Source organism: Hibiscus syriacus, unplaced genomic scaffold, assembly GCF_006381635.1.
Source record: "Hibiscus syriacus cultivar Baekdansim isolate YM2019G1 unplaced genomic scaffold, ASM638163v2 tig00110813_pilon, whole genome shotgun sequence".
Classification (NCBI taxonomy): domain Eukaryota; kingdom Viridiplantae; phylum Streptophyta; class Magnoliopsida; order Malvales; family Malvaceae; genus Hibiscus; species Hibiscus syriacus.
Genome location: NW_024062871.1, coordinates 788,828 through 809,078, shown reverse-complemented (window position 1 = coordinate 809,078; position 20,251 = coordinate 788,828). Strand labels below are relative to the sequence as shown.

The following is a 20,251-nucleotide window of genomic DNA, read 5'->3' as shown; positions in this document are numbered from 1 at the left end:
CTTCTCCCCTTTCCTTGCAACTTTAACCAAATCGAACTATGGTACCTTTAAAGTTAAAAAGACAAATTAAGTTCAACACATCTGTCCGAGATCGAAGTTCTTTTTAAAGATGCATGTATAGGACTTTGTTAACCTATGTAATCTTAAATACATGTAATTTTGGTGGCATTCATCTTATTTTTTTATTAGTTTGAAGTGATTATAAGTATTTTGTTTAAAAGATTTTTAATCATTTGATAATAAATACTCAAACATTCCTACAAACAACATGCTCAACTCGAAACCCTAGAAATAACAATCATCCATTTAATCATTTAGATCGTTTGATTCGTACTATTCATGTTATTTTATGCCTCAAAATTAACGGGTCTAATTACGGGATCTTCTTGAACAGAAAGAGAGGTCCACACCCTTGCATGCCATAATGTGGATCTCCAGAAGCATGATGTTTGAGTTTTATTGGATGCATTAAAAGTTTCTCTGATACAGTGGAAAAGAAATCCCAGTATCAGCTTTTTCAAGTGCATACAATCACTTTCCTGGGAATTTGATTCCTTTGGATGATTTATTTTTAATATCAAGTATGTAGAATGCAGGATGTGGATGATAAAGTTAATCATCCAAACAATCTAACCCTAGGTCAACTTAAAAACTCAATAAACAGAAATGAAGAATCTAGTATTATTTTATTTCCACAACTCACATGTTTTGTAGGGATGACAAAGCTACCCACTGCAGATGTTCTTGTCCGAAACAAACTAACACGTCCAAACCTTGAATATCGTGCAAAATAGGAACATGACATAGTAGAGATGGCCTTTACACGAGGAATGAAGCAGACCAAAGGGAAAGATGACAGATAGAAGTGGGCATATATTGGAGAAAATGAGTACAATAATTTTAAACAATTGTTGCTGGAAAAGGAGGCAAGGGTCATCGGCAATGTATATTGCCTCTTATACTATTGTTCCCATGTTCCTCCAACCTCAAAAGGAATACCGAGCTTTCATTTTCATTTTTGCCTTACTGAGTTGGAAAACTCCACCTCACTGTACTCGTTGATAAAATTAATATATTATATGTACGAACAATCAGATAGTGGGGGCATTGGATTGGATAATTTTGTTCGCTATAATAATTCATGTCTAGTCTCATAGAAGAATATACATCATTGAACTACAAGAATATAATTGAGAAGCATTGAGCTTAACACAGCATTTGTTGAAGTGTGGAAAAACCGGTGAGTGACTTTTCCGCTACTTGCAATTTTGACCAACAACAACAAAGATAAATTTTAGTTTCTAAACTCTAAATGTTTTCATACTCTTTAGTTTGTGCATTTAAATTTAAAAATATATCACCAAAATATATTATAGAAGTCTAAATGGGTGCCTGTGACTGCACAATTTCAAACTCAAAAACAGGTAAAGCTGTAACAGGAGGTTCGAGCAGAGTCCGACACTCACCGACAGCTGCTGAGGTGGTTCACATCGATGGTTGTACATAAGAGTTCAGACAACCAACCCAAGCCAAGAACATTGTTTCCTAGAATCCGAATTGTTTCCTTTGCTGCTGAGAGTCGATGCTTGTAAACACTAATTTTTTCATATTATTTTTATTATTTTTTTATTATTATTTTTTTATTATTATTATTATATATATTATTATTATTAAATAAAAAAAATACAAGGCCCAAAACAAGGCTTGATTACAGTTCCAGGCCCAACCCGGATAGCCCAACAGAAGACCCAAACCCTTTAGGGTTTATATCATTTCAGTTAGAGTTTCTAACCCTATCCCTAGCCAGACCCAAACCCTTTAGGGTTTATATCATTTCAGTTAGAGTTTTCTAACCCTATCCCTAGCCGCTGATTCCAAGGGTTTCCAGCCGCCTCTGAAGCCATTCCGACGCCTCCGCCTCAGACGTCAGGTGGTCCAATGCCCTGCTGCCGACGCCGCTGCTTCAACCCACTGCTGCCAGATGCCTCAGCCACCTTCTGCCTCCATCATCGAAGACTCTAGAAGAGCCAGCTGCCCCTCCACGTCGCAGCTACCAAAGTGAGTCACCACATAGTTCGGTGACTCATCAAAGGTCGCCCTTTGTGACCGGTCCAAGACAAACCTGGTGGTGGCTATAAAGGCCACCTTACTTGCGAAAAGAAAAAAAAAACAGAAAGCGACGGCGGAGAGAACATAGTGAACACACACATCAAACGACAACCATGAACGGAGAAGGACAACAAGCAAACGACCAATAACTAAACAATCAACAGCTACAAACTCGAAGAAAGAGAAAACCAAGAGACTTACCTCGTCGAGCCTCCCTACGCCGTTAAACCCGAAACGTCGGAGGTAACCACTTTAGATCTACGCGTTTTGGTAATGTTTTAGGCTAAAATACCTTCGGATTTGGTATTAGGGTAAAATAGGCTTTAATTTGGGGTAAAATTGTAATTTTCGGTGGCGATCGGCGCCGGAATACGGCAACCGGCGATGGCCGGACTTTCGTCGTTGAAATAAAATTATAGAGAAGGGGAGAGAGTCTCCCTTTTAAAGAGAACTCAAATGAAAGAATGAGAGATATAGCCAAAGGGGGGCCGATTTTTGGGTTTAATACCCTCCCCCATACGACGTCCTTTTGGGAAGGAGTATTTGTGTAAATTCTCGCATGGTTAACCATACGCGCAGTCACCAAAGTTTATAAACTTCCATTTAGCCATTAAAATCAATTTATATGTCTTCTAATTTGGTATTTTAATTAATTTTATTATATTCTCGCCACTATTATATATTATATATATATTTAGAATTAAGGATTAATTGTATTATTAATGTACATATTATATTAATATTTCGAATTATAGTTTTAAATTCTTATATTTTACATTTTAATCCCGTATATATTATTAAGACTAAATTACATTATTAGCACTTAGAATTTTATTTCAAGTTAGAGCCTTTAATTTTAATATTATTTTAATCACTGATTAATAATTAAGGGATAATACAGTATAGTAATTATATTTTTATGATAATTGATTTAGACCATTAATTTATATATATTTATATTTTAATCCCTAATAGTTCGATAATTTTTATTTAATATACTTTGCAATTTAATTTTATAATTGATAATTTCTTTTATCATTATTTATTTGCAATATTATTTTATTTTAATTATTGCTTTAATTATTATTTTTATCCTAGTCTTATAAAATATATATATTATATTGTTTAAATAATAATATTTATTTATTTTATATCAAAGAAAAGGACAGTCTTAAAGCAACTAGATGTCCTATTCTGGTACTTTAAATAAATAAATATATTATAAAACCGGATATTGTTTTTAATTAAATTATTTTATAAGAAAATAAATCATATTTAATATTTATTATTTTTTAATATTAAATGGGTTGTCTTAAAGCACCTAGAAGTCATTTTATGATATTCTCAAATAATAAATATCCTATTTTATAATTATAATATAAATTTTATTTTAATTATTTTATAGAAATGTTTTATTAATATTTATTTATTTTTAATATTAAGAAATGAGCTGTCTTAAAGCACCTAGAAGTCATTTTCTGATATTTCTAAGTAAATAAATATCTTATTATAAAAATAAAATTATTTTGAAATAACAGGATTATGAATTAAATATATTTTTGATTTTTAAATTCTAATATAGAGACAAATTTTAATTAATGAGTACCAATTTTGGGCGTTATAGGAGTGTTAATCCTTCCCTAAACGTAATCGACCACGAATCCCTTCTTACTAAATTTTTTTGGTATACGCAGATCAATTTATCTTTTAAATATGTTTCTTAAAAACTATTTTAAAAGATTGTTTTAGGTATTGACCTACCTAACTCAAAAAGGCAATGGTGACTCCCAATACATTTTTTAAATCAAAACCATTTCTATCCACATTATTTTTCCCGCCAAGTAAAAATTCGTGCCCGTGCGAAAATCGGTTACGACAGCTTGGCGACTCCGCTGGGATGCGATCAGCTTTGAAATTAATTATAAATTGTCTCTATCAATTAGAAATTAAAATATATTTATTTAATTTATAATCTTTTCTTTCAAAATTTATTACTATAATATTTTATTATATTTTTTTATTATTATGTTTTTATTTTATTTTTAGATATTAAATTTCATTTTTTTTGTTTGTCAAATGTTTGAGGAGGCACCAACAAGGACAGTTCGAGTACCTTACTCTTAGAACTGAAACTGCATATAATAAACCCTAGAAATTCTACTGATCTAAGACAATACTGAAACCCTGTCCGTAGATGTACACAAAGGAGAAATAAGCTCTAGCTTTTAATTATTTGATTCCATTATTTTTTAAATAAATGCTTGTGAACTAGAAATCATGCAGTTAGGTTAATTTTCTAAACTAAGCATGGAACTAGAAAGCATGAGGTTAGGATTTTATACCTTGATAGAATTTTCTTTGTTTCCATTAACTGGTACTAACCAATTATTTTTTCATTTCTCATTTTTATTTTTCATACATGTTTGCTCTAACTTGTTTATTGATTTCTTTTGTTTGCATTGCATGATCATAGCATAACCAAAAGGTGTTGACTGAAAGACTGCTAATCAATGGAAAGAATTCATAAATAAACAAAAAGTTTTATGACAAATAAAAACATGACGCGGCCAAGGAAAGACATCCCGAGGAAACCCCGAGGATAGAAGCAAGTTATGCACGCAAAGATCCTGTTATATTAATACCAAAAGTATTACACAAAGATCCTGCCAGTTTGATACCAAAAGAATTCTACGGTAAGAGTATCAGTTGGGACACGCAGAGTAGAGGAGGTTTTTATGAAGCTCAAGTATGTTATTTGAAGGATCAAAACAAGAAATTGAGCACAGAAGTGGAAACCATGCATGAAGATTTCCAAAAGACCAGTCAAGCTTTCCAAAAAGCTGGCATAGGAAACACTCCAGAAGAGTGGATAACAGGGGTTACCAAACTGAAAAATAACTGCAACATCTATGAAGATCTAATCCAAGAACTTCTTGGATAGAAAGGTTCTCTTACAAGGGAAAATGAGCAACTTCGAGAAGTGACACAGAAGATGAAGAAACACCATAATGTCATGGAAGAAGCTGTAGTCCAGACAGCAATATGGCCCATAAGCTGATAGACCAAGCTGACTTTACAAGGAATTGAAGCAGACTGATAATTCAACGTTGAGCATGAATGGAACTACTTGGCTTTAGAGAAGTTAGGAGGGAAAGTTATCCCTTATATGTAAAGTTTTGTTGAAGATAGGACTGAAAGTTGTCCCCTATATATAAAGTTTTGTTTGATGCACAGAAACTTTTGTGTTCAATGAAACTTGTTCTAAGATGATCACTCTTGAGTAACACCTTTTCATACATGCATTTTCATTTTGCATCTTTGCATTTTCATTTATACTTTTATGTTTGCTTTTGTATTGCACAATTTGTATTTTTATTGTTACATTCACATATTCACATATTTACATTTGCATTTTGTATTTTTTTCATTTTTACGTTTGTATTTATATTTTCATTTTTGTATTTTCATATTTGCATAATTACATTTTATTTCAAACTATTTTACATGCATTTAATCATGACAACTGGAATAATTCATGGAGAATTCCATGACAGAATTTTTGAAATCAAAGTGGAGCTAACTTGGTCTTCCTAAAGAAGGATAATAGCCATGAATGAGATTTTAGCAAGGGTTGGTAGAATCGAGAAACTGCAAGAGCAATTTATCGAGACACAACAAGAGATGACTGATCAAGTAAAAAATTTCCAGGATGATTCAAAGGAACAACTGACCAAATTGATGGACCGGGTGAATATTGTAATCCATGGAGAGAAACCCTTAGAGGATCCTATTGTGAAAGATTTGAATGGGATTATGAATGATATAGCTGATGCAATAGAAACAAATGATCAAGTACTTGTCAAGGGATGTGGAAATTCGATAAATCTCCAAAAATCGGGTATGACCCCAGAAAATGCGACAAAGATCAAGTTGAAGAGAAGCATGGAAGAAATTTCAGTGCAACTGAAGAAAGTTAAACAAAGAAAACATCTATATCGTTAGTCACAAGGTCTTCAAGAAATCAAAGTAAATAATTGTAATGTGATAGTGATGTCAGGGGAAATTCTACCCAAGTTTCCTTCAGTTTCATGCAGCAAGTTATATCATGAGTTACTCAAAGCCCATCTTATTGGCCCATGTCAGGATAAGCCTTTATTGACTCCTTACCCAAGATGGTATAATGAGAAAATCTTTTGTGAATATCATGCTGGAATCCGAGGACACTCCATCGAGAATTGCGGTAACTTCAAACTACAAGTTCAAGACCTTTTGGTTCATAAAATCATAAGAGTGGATGTTAACAGTCAATCCATTTTGATCAAACAATTGGGATTCAAACCTCAAAATAAAGTTAACAAGGTCAAGGTAAATGAAGATCATACAACAGAAGATATTGAAAAGAAAACAAGTAAAATTGAGGAATATGAAGTATGTATGACAGATTCAACTCATGATACTTCTCTGATGCTAAAAAATGAGAAAGAAATGAAAAGATAGGTAATTCGAGACTGGCCCACAAGTTTAAGAATGAATGGGAAAAATGTAAATCTGAAGAAACCTCAAATATTTGTATCAAATTTTCTGAGGACAAGTGAAGCAGTGCGCAATATAAAGAGTCTGGTGAATACTACTCCAATCACAACTGTAAGATGCATTCAGAATCAAAACAAAACTGTCATCACCAATGGAAGCTGTTCTGAATATAAAATTGAGTCCAATTTCCACTCGGGGAAGAAAAAGATGATGATAGAGACTGATCAAGAAGAAGTATAGATTTGTACATTTGAGGGTTTATCCAAAGAAGTTGACACAAAAGATGATCAAGAAATGGGGGGCAAATGAAGACAACAACCTTAGTCATATTACACACCCAACATTATAATGAGGCATGATAGATAAACAAGTGGAAGTTGATATCTACCACTGTAGTACCTTTCATTTTCAACATCTTGTTTGAACTTGTTTTTTGTTCCTTTTCTCCACCTTTTGTACAATAAATAAATTTTTGTTGCTTTTATGGTTATGAGCAAGGAATTAAGTTTTAATCTTGAAATTCTTGAGTATCAGGTAGATTAAATATTCTTTTAATTTTTTAAGAGTTATAGATCTTTGGCAAGTGGTAAAATTATATCTTCTATATCCCATCCAACGCCAACTACTTAACCCTTACCAAAACCAAATCCTGACACTACAATTATCTGAGACTCTGAAGAAATGTCTCTACCTATTTTTGAGAGATCAACTCCAGATGTTTACTGGTTTATGATACTACATTCCACCATATACATGACTTCATAAGTCACACTTTTGTCCTTCCAAATATACAACCATCATACTGGTAAAACCAAAAGACTTCAAAAGAACCAAACTTCAATTATCCGTGAATCTTCCTGCAAGAAGAGACGAGATGAGGCATCATGGATCAATTTATTGAAGATAATTTTGAGTGATTGGGGCATACTCAAAGAAGAAAAAAGGGATTGATTTAAATTAATATATCATGCATTAATTGCATTGTTTTCATGTAAATGAAAGTTAATCTTGAATATTCATCCCCCTGGAGATACCTCTTTTTACAAATACTTCTATGTATGAGACGACTGAACTTTTTACACCATTTAAGCATGCAAACTCATTGACATATCGCCCAAAGATGAATGGGGCAGTTGAAGGAGAAAATAAGAATGTTAAGAGGATCATTACGAAGACCACTGAAACTTACAAGGATTGGCAAGAGAAGCTACCTTTTACCTTATACGCATATCGAAATACTGTTCGAACATCACTGGGGCAATACCTTATTGTTCAGTTTTACCGATTTAAGTTGAGATCCCACCACTTTGTATCTTGAAAGAGGTAAAATTGGAGGAGGTTGAAGGGATCCAAGCTCGATTTGATCAATTAAACCTTATTGATGAGAAGAGATTGAAAGCTATTTACCATGGGTAGATACATCAGAAACGGATGATGAAAGATCACAACAAGGAAGTACATCCGAGAGAGTTCCAAGAGGGTGATCTAGTTTTTAAAAAAAATGATCTTGCCTATACATAAAGATTTATGTGGGAAATGAATGCCTAATTAGGAAGGGTCATATAAAAAAAAGCCTTTTCCGGAGGAGCATTGATTTTGGCAGAAATGGATGGGAAAGTTCTGAGAAACGAAATAAACTCAGATTCTGTCAAGAAATATTATACTTGAAGAAGAAAACAAAAAAGAAATCAAAAAAGGAAAAAATTAAATTAAAATAGGCGACTCATAGAGCCTCAAGTTACAAGATTGATCAAGTACAATTAGTTCAAAGATTCATATTCAAAACGAAGTACAAGAAATACTGGAGATGAATGAATCTTATGGAAAAATCCCCAGCAAAGCAGATCCAAGTCAAGCAAAGCAAGATTGTAGGCATCTAATTAAAAGAGAATATCTTCATAATTCATTCCGCCTCTCAAGATTGATTTTTATTTGAAAAAATTGGTTTTTAAAATCTTTAATGCATGATATGAAAAATGATAAAAGGGGGGGTTCAAGATGTAAATTGTGAATAACATCTTGAAACCAAAGGAGGATTCGATTTGAAAACCTGAAAAGGTGGCTCGAATATTAAATGGTGCAACAACGACATAAGAGACGATCTTAAGCTCTTAATGAAGCACCACACATCCCAATGATGTTCCTGAGAGACTAGAAACAAGAAGTATCTCTACAAGATGAGCATAACAACGAGAAGTATCTCTACGAGATGAGCATAATAACGAGAAGTATCTCTACCATATAAGCATAACAATTATTTCTTCAAGTAAATAGAAACCCAAAGAGACATATATGCTGGACTAACCTGAGAGACCTTACTTTACCATAATCAACCTACACCTTAAATCAGTCAATAATTTTGACACTTGCCATATGACTATGATTTTTGAATGATTTAAAGGAGTAATTGATTTATTTGATATTCATTAATTTCATGTCTTATGATTTAATTTTGTTATGAACCTGTAAAGGGAAATACTTTACAAAATTCTGTCATTCTTCAGTAAAGAAATGAGAAAAAAACATTTTCAAACATGATAGTCTCAAATGAGGAAGATCCTTAAAGTAAATTGTTGCATATTCTACTTCTATTGTAGAAAAAGAAAGTGATGCGAAAAAGATGAAGCATTTCACATTCTTGAAGGCAAGGGGTCTGAGAGTCCAGAAAATCCGGAGAATTGAACTTGTGACGCTCTCTTGTGACATCATTAGCAATCCATCAAGAAAGATTATCACTTATCTCATACTGAGGGCAATAAGCATCACCAGACAAATTATTTTCCCCAGCCATCAATCCATGTTCTCTAGAAGATTAAATCACAGATATATAAGTCCCATTAAGGTGTATTATGGGAATGAAAAAGTCACCACCTGCACTCTGGTTATACCATGATACTGGCTCAAGTCTTGATACATCATTGATACTTCTTCCATGTCGATCATTTTCCTTGTCAGGATTATATCCATTATGTCTTTCAGAAGATTGCTGAACTTAAATTTAACATCGGAACAGATTCTACACTTGTATACCTTTCATACGAGAGTGTGATATATCTTGGAGCAACAGAAGAGACAGTCGCTGTAACAATCATTGCAAGAAAATGCACCAACAAAAATCTTCTAGTTCATCCCGGTGATGTTTATTTCTTCCGGTAAGGTTGTTACACTGGATGTCACCAACAACAAGATCGAATTCGCTAAACCTACTCATTAATTGCTCTAACCGATCACCATTCAGTTCTTGCGTATCTTTTTTCAAAGGTATGCCAAGACAGTAGAAGGCAACCCCTGCATCACTGATCCCAGAGAAAAAAGACAAGACATTGATACCACCGGTGAATATGTCTCTAGCAGATCCTCCTCGTGTATGGTTTTTAGGGAAACCTAGAAGCATTTCCACCTCATCAGGTTCAAGTGGAACAACTTTACTCCTTCCAACCCATACCAGATTCCATTTTCGGCACTCATCAAGAACATACTTCTGGACACTCAAAGGTGGCTCATCGTCATAAGCTTCAAGAGCCTTACGGATCCTTTCTATCAATTTGGCACTTCCCGTACATGTTTGTAAATAGTTCAACTTTGTTCTTGGATCCCAAGAAGGCCACCATATTTTTATCAATGGAAGAGCATCATGTATGGTGCGTGGAGGAAGTGGAATAAGAGGAAATATGTTCTCAATTGGCAGATTATGAATATAGCCCCTTTTCCGTGCAGCAGCACAAGAATACTTTGAATCTACAAATTTTGGCTCTACATCGTATAAGTACCATGATATTTCGGTCCAAACACCAACTGGAGCAAGTACCACGTTCTCGTAGTAGATATAAGAAGTCCCAATAGTATCTTCTGGAAATGTTCTTTGAGTTATCTGATCTGGTTCGATAGGAACCCCAAAACCAATCGTTAGATTCAGAAGATAAACTGCATGATCATCTTCATTATGAAGCTTCTTTTCAAGCTTCCTCTGTTTCTTCCTTTTTCAAAAATCATAGCCCGAGTTTTACCTTTTCTTGTAATTGGGGTCGTTGCATAATGGTTTCCTATCTTCTACTGGAAGAAGTGCGTCAGAAGCCTTAGCCATTTGAGCAGCACATATAAAATTTGTCAACTCTGCAATTGATAAATCTAGACCACATCTCTCCATGGCTATTGAAGCCTCAGCCTCTGAGTATGTAACACCCCAACCCGTACCTGAATCGAATACAAGTCTGAGGTGTCACATTGACTTTTCAAACTTTGACTCTTTTGAAAAACAGAGAAATTTAAAACTTTGTTTAAAGCAAAATAAGTTAATTTACATAAAAATTACCACAAAATACAAACTCCATCAGAGTACTCGTAATTAACGACTTATTACATGCCAATACTCTATACACACCAAAATACATAATTTGTCGATTACTTCTGATCTGATCTTCTAGTAATAATATTGTTCTTGCCACTTCTATTCTTGCTCTTTTTGTTTCTTGGTACCTACGTGTAAAACACTTACACGCTAAGTCATAGACTTAGTGAGGCAATAAATAAACATTTAACAACCAATTCATGAATATGCATTCTTATCATTTGATCATGACATTTCAACATGCATGTATCTATTACACGATAACATATATATAAGCATGTAATGTACATGTAAAACTTACCTTCTTGTGCCACTTTCACTTTAATTTATCTTTCAATTGTATTGCCCATATATATTATTGAGAATAGAGGTATGCGAGTACACTGAGGTTGTGCACACATATGTTGTCACCACAGCTCGTATAAATGTCCCGAAGGACCTATCATCCCGAAGGATATCATCTGTGTCCCGAAGGACCTGTCATCCCCGAAGGATGTAATCTGTGTCCCGTAGGACCTATCATATATCTTATAGGACATATGTAACCCTCGACTCTTGGCATGCCAACTATACCTATAACTCTCGTATCATATACTATGGGCATTTATTATGAATACATTTCTCATCACTTGTTCTTTCTCTTCTATCACATACCACATGTATGTGTAACCACGTATTTCATATCATATCACATGTATCATGTATTACATATTCATATGTCATTTCATATCATATCACATGTATTATATGTGCATGTAATCATGTAGATCATATCATATAGCTTATATCATTTCACATGTGTTCATGTAAACACATATGTTATATCTTGCTCACATATGAATGTATTCACATATATTAATTTCACATATCTCATATTTTATTCTCATATGTTCACATCAATCATGTCACATAAAATAACATAAGACACATATGCCCACTTTCATGTACTCATGCACACATAATATTCATATCAATCACATGCTTGTGCTTATGGAATTATGCATTCAAACATGTAAATATACTTATAAAAAATACTCCCCAATGATGTATAAAACATCCATATATAATGTTTTGCATGCATCACAAATCAAATAACATTTTAGGAGTCACTTCTTACCACAGTAACTCCGTCACTGGCTCATCGCAAGCCAATATTCGTTCAATAATATAAGTACAATTAAAATTGCACTCACCTTAGCCTTGTTTGATTTGAATCAATTCTAATCCTTTGATTATTCTAGAACTTGTTTAGGCTTAGTATCTACATAAATATAACATTTTAAAACAACTATCAGAAGCCTAAACTTTAAACTTGATGTTAATAACTTAAACCGGTTTAATGAATCAAATTCCATTTTTTCATTTAGGGGGGAATCGATACCCCCCCAGGGGGAATCTGTTCCCGGGGAATCGATACCCCCCCAGGGGGGAATCTGTTCCCCCTACACATACTGGAATTTTTTTCCAAGAGAGGGAATCGATTCCCTTCATAGGGTATCGGTTCCCTCTACCCAGAAATTGTATTTTAACCCCGAAAATTATCAATTCTTCACTTAATTCTTCTATTTTAAACCCCCTATCATGTCATTAAATTCAACTACCATTACTTAAACCAACTTATATCCATGAAAATCATCTATAACTTCAAAATCCTATCCTTCATATGTAATTCAAAGAATCATACTCAAATTTCAATTTGTTCTAAATACAATTCTAACACTTCATATTCCTTAATTAGCATGATGACAAGTCAAATTTAACTTCAAATTCAACTTATCAACTCTTTTCCATGATTTCATATAAAAATTCGTTTTCTTAAATCTCTTATAACTTCTTCATCTTTTGATTATAAGACAACTTAAGCTTTCCTTAAGCTTAGTTATCATCTAATGATCAAAACCTAACCTTTAATTTAACAAATAATCAACAAATCAGAAAACCCTTACCTTTGCATAGCTTCCACGATGGGGAGAAGAAGGAAGAAGAAAGAGTTTTCAGATAACTCTTTCCCCTACCCCCATGTGATTCATTCATTTTATTGAAGAAAAAAATATCTTTCATGTTAAATGACCATTTTGCCCCTTAATTCCTTTGATAATTACTAATAACTTTCAGGAAACATTTCCGAACAAATCATTGTACTATACAAATATCATACTTAAATCACTAAACTCTGAAGTTTTATGATTTAGTCACTAACCCGTATTTCGGGATGTTACAAATCTCTCCCCTTAAGAAAATTCGTCCTCGAATTTTCATTGTACAAAGGGATGGGAACTGTCTACTTATATCTTATTTGCACTTCCATATTATACTACAGATCCACCTCTTTTAAAGTTCCATAAGGTCCAATGAATGTAGGACTGAGCTATACTATACAGAGAATCTTATTTAGAACAAGACATTAATAAATACTTTATCACTTATCTAGAAATTCCATTTTTTTCTTTAAATATATATATAGAACTTCTGTTAACTATCCACTATCTTAATTAAATTTTTTTTCACTTTTCTTCAATTGCTTTGATCCAATCCGTCCATACAAAATCTCAATATTTCTATTCAACTAACTTAATAGTTTCCAGCATTTCTTTTACACAATGTCACAAAAAAAACTATTTTGATATCTTTCTTTACTTGCGAACCTACTACTCATTAAATAAACTCAATAATAACTCTTCCTATGACAACATATATGACTTTAAGTCTTTAACTTTCCCTTCGTGGTTGCAATTACTAAACTTATTTTCAATCAACAAGGAATTGCATTCATTCCTATCTTTTAACTCATTCGATTCTACACCTTTTAATCTTTATAAATTCGTATAAATATAATGTCACTCATCATGGAAATAATAAGGTTCCATCCATACGGTAATCTTAATCCTTATCACTCAACATCATGAGTCCATTGATTTCTTTCATCAATCTCTAATGACTTACAACATAAACCAAACATTTATTCTTATACCATCTTCATCCAAATTATTATACACCTTTATTTCTAAATTTTACTCATATCAATCTTGAAATTGATGTCAATACTCTTTTTTTTCATCTAAAAAATTACATGCTTATCTTTAACAACTTGATTAGAGAGAATACTATCATTCAAATATATCTCAAGTTTCCTTCATACATATAAATAAATCCTTATCTCTTTTACTATATTTACATGGCTAAGAAACACAACCTTAAACCAATACATGTTACACTTGGTTAACTTAGTCAAACATTCTTTTTCCGATCTTTTAAACTCTATTATACGCTCCTCTTTGCATAATTAATTTTTTTTCTAATACGATACTTTAAGAAAACTTTATCGTCTTCATAAAATTCAATTTATTTCTGTCTCAAGTCTGCCTAATACTTCTGTTGATTAGATGTCATCTTGAAATTATCTTAAATTATCTTTATTTTATCCTCAACCACTTTCAATAAATCCTAGAAATTAAAATTATGATCCTTTAACTTGAACCAAATTAATGATGTCCGACATTTTCTCCTAAATAAAACTTCATACAGAGTCATATTAATGCTCAATTGATAATTATTATTATAGACAAATTCTACTAAAGGTAAATAATTTTCCCATGATTTTTTTGAACTCAATCATACATATCCTTTTTAAAGTATGAATAATCTGTTAAACTCACTATTTGTCTATGCATAGATATCAATGCTACAATTAATTTAAATTCCTAAGACCTTTTCAAAGATTTCCACAACTTTGAGATAATCTTAAATCTTCATCAGATATAATTAAGACATGCAATTTACAAAATCCAACAATCTTTTCATATAACCTTACATACTTAACCAAGAAATATTTACCTCAGTATGATAAAGGATACTAACTTAATCAGTTTCTTCATAAACCTCCAAATTTAGTCTCTACTGAAATTCTGATACAAAATTCATAACTCTTTATCCTTTCCACTTAGAATTGAAAAATTCTTACTTTTATACCAAAGTTATACTTTACACCTCATCATAACCCTTTTCATTCTTAAACCTTTAAACTCTATCCTTTAATTTCCTTATCTCTTTATTCTTTCACAAATTAAAATCTCCTTGCAATATAAATCATTTCATTCATTTTTTTACTCCATTACGTTTTCCATATCTATATGAAAAACATCATAATAACACTTGTACTTATATATGATTAATAATATCTATCACATTTTCATAATCTTAATATTTAACATTATTTTCACATAACTTTATTCTTTATCATTTCTTATACTTGCATTATTTTTATTCCTCAAAGCGCCTTTTAAAACCTGTAAATACTCTTCTCATTGCCTTAATCATATATATATATATAGGATCCAAATACCTAACCATATTCAAATCCGTATCATACTTGATTAATTCACTTTATATTTTCTTCCAATCAGAATTATCTCAACAATAGTTTACTTAACTTATCAAATCCACATTCATTCTCATGTATCATGAAATTTTATTTGTTTACTCTCAACATTTCAACATCTTCCATCTTATAAAATAATTACTGACATACCTATTTCTTAAACTTTTTCCGAAACAATATTCACATCAATAAATCTTACATTATTCTCATTACAACATTTATTTACCATATTTTAGCTCAACTGCATAGGAACTAAATTATCTCATCTAAATTCTCCACTTTATAATAGTGGATATCCTTTAACATTATTTAATAACACCTCAATTTTTAAACAAAATCTTTAATTTTTAATCTAGAGTACAACCCTTATCCACTCAATCATATACCATATTTTCAATCAAATTATTATTATTATTATTATTATTATATATATATATATATATATTTCCAATGATATCTTACTCAAATTTTCAAACTTGGACTTTTACTCACACGCAATATTATTTCTCTGATTAAAATCGAACGTTATAACTTCCTTTATCTTATAAATTGTTCACCGACTTACTCATTCTCAAACTTTTCTATTGCTCTATATCTTCTCTTGAACATTCAAATCCTCATCTCACAAACACATACTTAAACTCATTTATATCCCTTTAAAATAATATTCTTGCTTCAATTTTCATAACTTCTAACAGAGCTTTTAACCCAATTCACAAAGGTTGTCTTTAACCCTGACTTATCATCAATTAACTCCTTATTTAATCTTCAAATATCAGACCCTACTTCTTTATTCTGTCTGACTCTCATCTGATTTGATTCTGTGGCAGAGAATACAACTAATTCATATCTGGTTTGAAGTTGAAAGCCAGAATCTCTATCTTTCTTTAATGGTGTTTAACTCTATTAAACACTAATTCTCTTAATCGTCTAAATTTTTTTCTCTTCAATTCTTTTATTCTTAGCTCTCTATAGAATTTTAACGCGATTAATCATTTCTTGAATTGAGAACAATTTCAAAACCAGTAACACTCTTTTAATTTAAGGCGCAAGCCCTAAACAACCAATCACATGTTCTTCCTTATCCTTTCTAATCAAAATTAACACAACAATAAATCTGTTTAACTTATTAAACTTATACTCATACACATGCATGTGTAACTTCTTTGTTAATCTCATATATTCGATCTTCATTTGTTTTATGAACTGATCATTCATGTACTTATTCATAAATTCTTCTACAATTGATAACCACGTCACTTGATATTTTAACATTCTTATGGTGACATTTATTCACCATACTTCTAGCTTACCTACGCAGTAATAAAACTACTCAATTTAACTTCTCCACTTTGGAGAAATGAAAATTTTCTAATATTATCTTCCTACCATTTAATCAAATTTCCATAACAATGGAACATTTCTCAAATTCACCCTTAAACTCGGGTGTTCTCAACTCTTTTCAATACATTAATTCTATGAATTATAGAAGTATAAAATTAAAACACATCATAATATCATTCAACATCATGAATCACTCTCTAATCTTATACAGACATTCCCTGAGGTTTTCGCTCTTCTCCCTGCCTGGCCAGGGCAGGTGAATGCTATTACCTTCAGGTCTATCACCTTGTATTTCACTTTAGAAACTCTTATGATCATATATCTAATATAACATAGTATTTTAATTCTATTAGCAAGACAGTACACTTACTATTCCATCAGATCAGAAGTTTTCACTATTTTGTTGGCATGTATACCTTATAAAACGCTCTAGAATCCGGTTTATACCGAGAATCGACTAAACCTTAGCTCTGATGCCATTAACTGTAACACCCCAACCCGTACTCGAATCGAATACAAGTATGAGGTGTCACATTGACTTTTCAAACTTTGACTCTTTTGAAAAACAGAGAAATTTAAAACTTTGTTTAAAGCAAAATAAGTTAATTTACATAAAAATGACCACAAAATACAAACTCCATCAGAGTGCTCGTAATTAACGACTTATTAAATGCCAACACTCTATACACACCAAAATACATACTTTGTCGATTACTTCTGATCTGATCTTCTAGTAATAATATTATCCTTGCCACTTCTATTCTTGCTCTTTTCGTTTCTTGGTACCTACGTGTAAATCACTTACACGCTAAGTCATAGACTTAGTGAGGCAATAAGTAAACATTTAACAACCAATTCATGAATATGCATTCTTATCATTTGATCATGACATTTCAACATGCATGTATCTATTACACGATAACATATATATAAGCATGTCATGTACATGTAAAACTTACCTTCTTGTGCCACTTTCACTTTAATTTATCTTTTAATTGTATTGCCCATATATATTATTGAGAATAGAGGTATGCGAGTACACTGAGGTTGTGCACACATATGCTGTCACCACAGCTCGTATAAATGTCTCGAAGGACCTATCATCCCGAAGGATGTCATCTGTGTCCCGAAAGACCTGTCATCCCCGAATGATGTAATCTATGTCCCGTAAGACCTATCCTATGTCTTATAGGACATATGTAACCCTTGACTCTTGACATGCCAACTATACCTATAACTCTCGTATCATATACTATGGGCATTTATTATGAATACATTTCTCATCACTTGTTCTTTCTCTTCTATCACATACCACATGTATGTGTAACCATGTATTTCATATCATATCACATATCATATCACATGTATCACCTATTACATATTCATATGTCATTTCATATCATATCACATGTATTATATGTGCATGTAATCATGTAGATCATATCATATAGCTTATATCATTTCTCATGTGTTCATGTAAACACATATGTTATATCTTGCTCAGATATGAATGTATTCACATATATTAATTTCACATATCTCATATTTTATTCTCATATGTTCACATCAATCATGTCACATAAAATAATATAAGACACATATGCCCACTTTCATGTACTCATGCACACATAATATTCATATCAATCACATGCTTGTGCTTATGGAATTATGAATTCAAACATGTAAATATACTTATCAAAAATACACCCCAATGATGTATAAAACATCCATATATAATGTTTTGCATGCATCACAAATCAAATAACATTTTAGGAGTCACTTCTTACCACAGTAACTCCGTCACTGGCTCATCGCAAGCCAATATTCGTTCAATAATATAAGTACAATTAAAATTGCACTCACCTTAGCCTTGTTTGATTTGAATCAATTCTAATCCTTTGATTATTCCAGAACTTGTTTAGGCTCAATATCTACATAAATATAACATTTCAAAACAACTATCAGAAGCCTAAACTTTAAACTTGATGTTAATAACTTAAACCGGTTGAATGAATCAAATTCTATTTTTTCATTTAGGGGGGAATCGATACCCCCCAGGGGGAATCTGTTCCCGGGGAATCGATACCCCCCAGGGGGGAATCTGTTCCCCCTGCACATACAGGAATTTTTGTCCAAGAGGGGGAATCGATTCCCTTCATAGGGTATCAGTTCCCTCTACCCAGAAATTATATTTTAACCCCGAAAATCATCAATTTTTCACTTAATTCTTCTATTTTAAACCCATATCATGTCATTAAACTTAACTACCATTACTTAAACCAACTTATATCCATGAAAATCATCTATAACTTCAAAATCCTATCCTTCATATGTAATTCAAGAATCATACTCAAATTTCAATATGTTCTAAATACAATTCTAACACTTCATATTCCTTAATTAGCATGATGACAAGTCAAATTTAACTTCAAATTCAACTTATCAACTCTTTTCCATGATTTCATATAAAAACTCGTTTTCTTAAATCTCTTATAACTTCTTCATCTTTTGATTATAAGACAACTTAAGCTTTCCTTAAGCTTAGTTATCATCTAATGATCAAAACCTAACCTTTAATTTAACAAATAATCAACAAATCAGAAAACCCTTACCTTTGCCTAGCTTCCACGGTGGGGAGAAGAAGGAAGAAGAAAGAGTTTTCAGATAACTCTTTCCCCTATCCCCACGTGATTCATTTATTTTATTGGAGAAAAAATTATCTTTCATGCTAAATGACCATTTTGCCCCTTAATTCCTTTGATAATTACTAATAACTTTCAGGAAACATTTCCGAACAAATCATTGGACTATACAAATATCATACTTAAATCACTAAACTCTGAAGTTTTATGATTTATTCACTAACCCGTATTTTGGGATGTTACAGAGTACCCCATTTTCGACAATTATAACATTTTATTCTCCTCATCAGAATCAGAATGCAGGATTTCCTTGGTATCAGAAGAACTATCAATATCTGTGAAATCATTCTGAAAGATCGCTTCATAATCAGATGAGTAGTTATCAGAATCAACATGTTGCATGGAAAAGTATATTCTAGAAAAAGCCTTCACTGAAAACAAGGTTCACTGTGTCAGCCTGAAATGAATTACCAAGCGATGCATACCACTCTGTTTGACTAGATCCCTCCAGATCCAAAAAATGGGCACCTCATTAAGAAGAGAAACATATCTCAGACATTTTCGTCTGAATTATTGATTACTTCTTAAGTTTGTGACAATATGAAGAGAATTCCTCAAGTTACTTGACAACTGCTGTTTAGTGACACCAGAATGAAAGTATTCAAGATAAACATATTTGGTGCATGAATAAAGCCACAAGTACCCACAACAGTGCATTGTCAAAATTGGACCTCGTGGAGATCATGATATTCAAGTTAAACAGGCGTTGAGAGTAAACCAGAAATAGAATATTGGGGCATCTCGAAAGCCCATTTCAAACATAAATGATTCATGTGGGGAATTCTGAAGGCCCACGTCAACATGAATATTTTGGCATTTTTGAAAGCTCACATTAAC

At 32.2% G+C, this 20,251-nt stretch overlaps 1 pseudogene; it reads left to right on the top strand.

The window, feature by feature from the left end:
• Positions 1 to 1,384: 1,384 nt before the first annotated feature.
• The window catches only part of LOC120141795, a 33,938-nt pseudogene continuing 15,071 nt past the window's right edge, over positions 1,385 to 20,251 (top strand).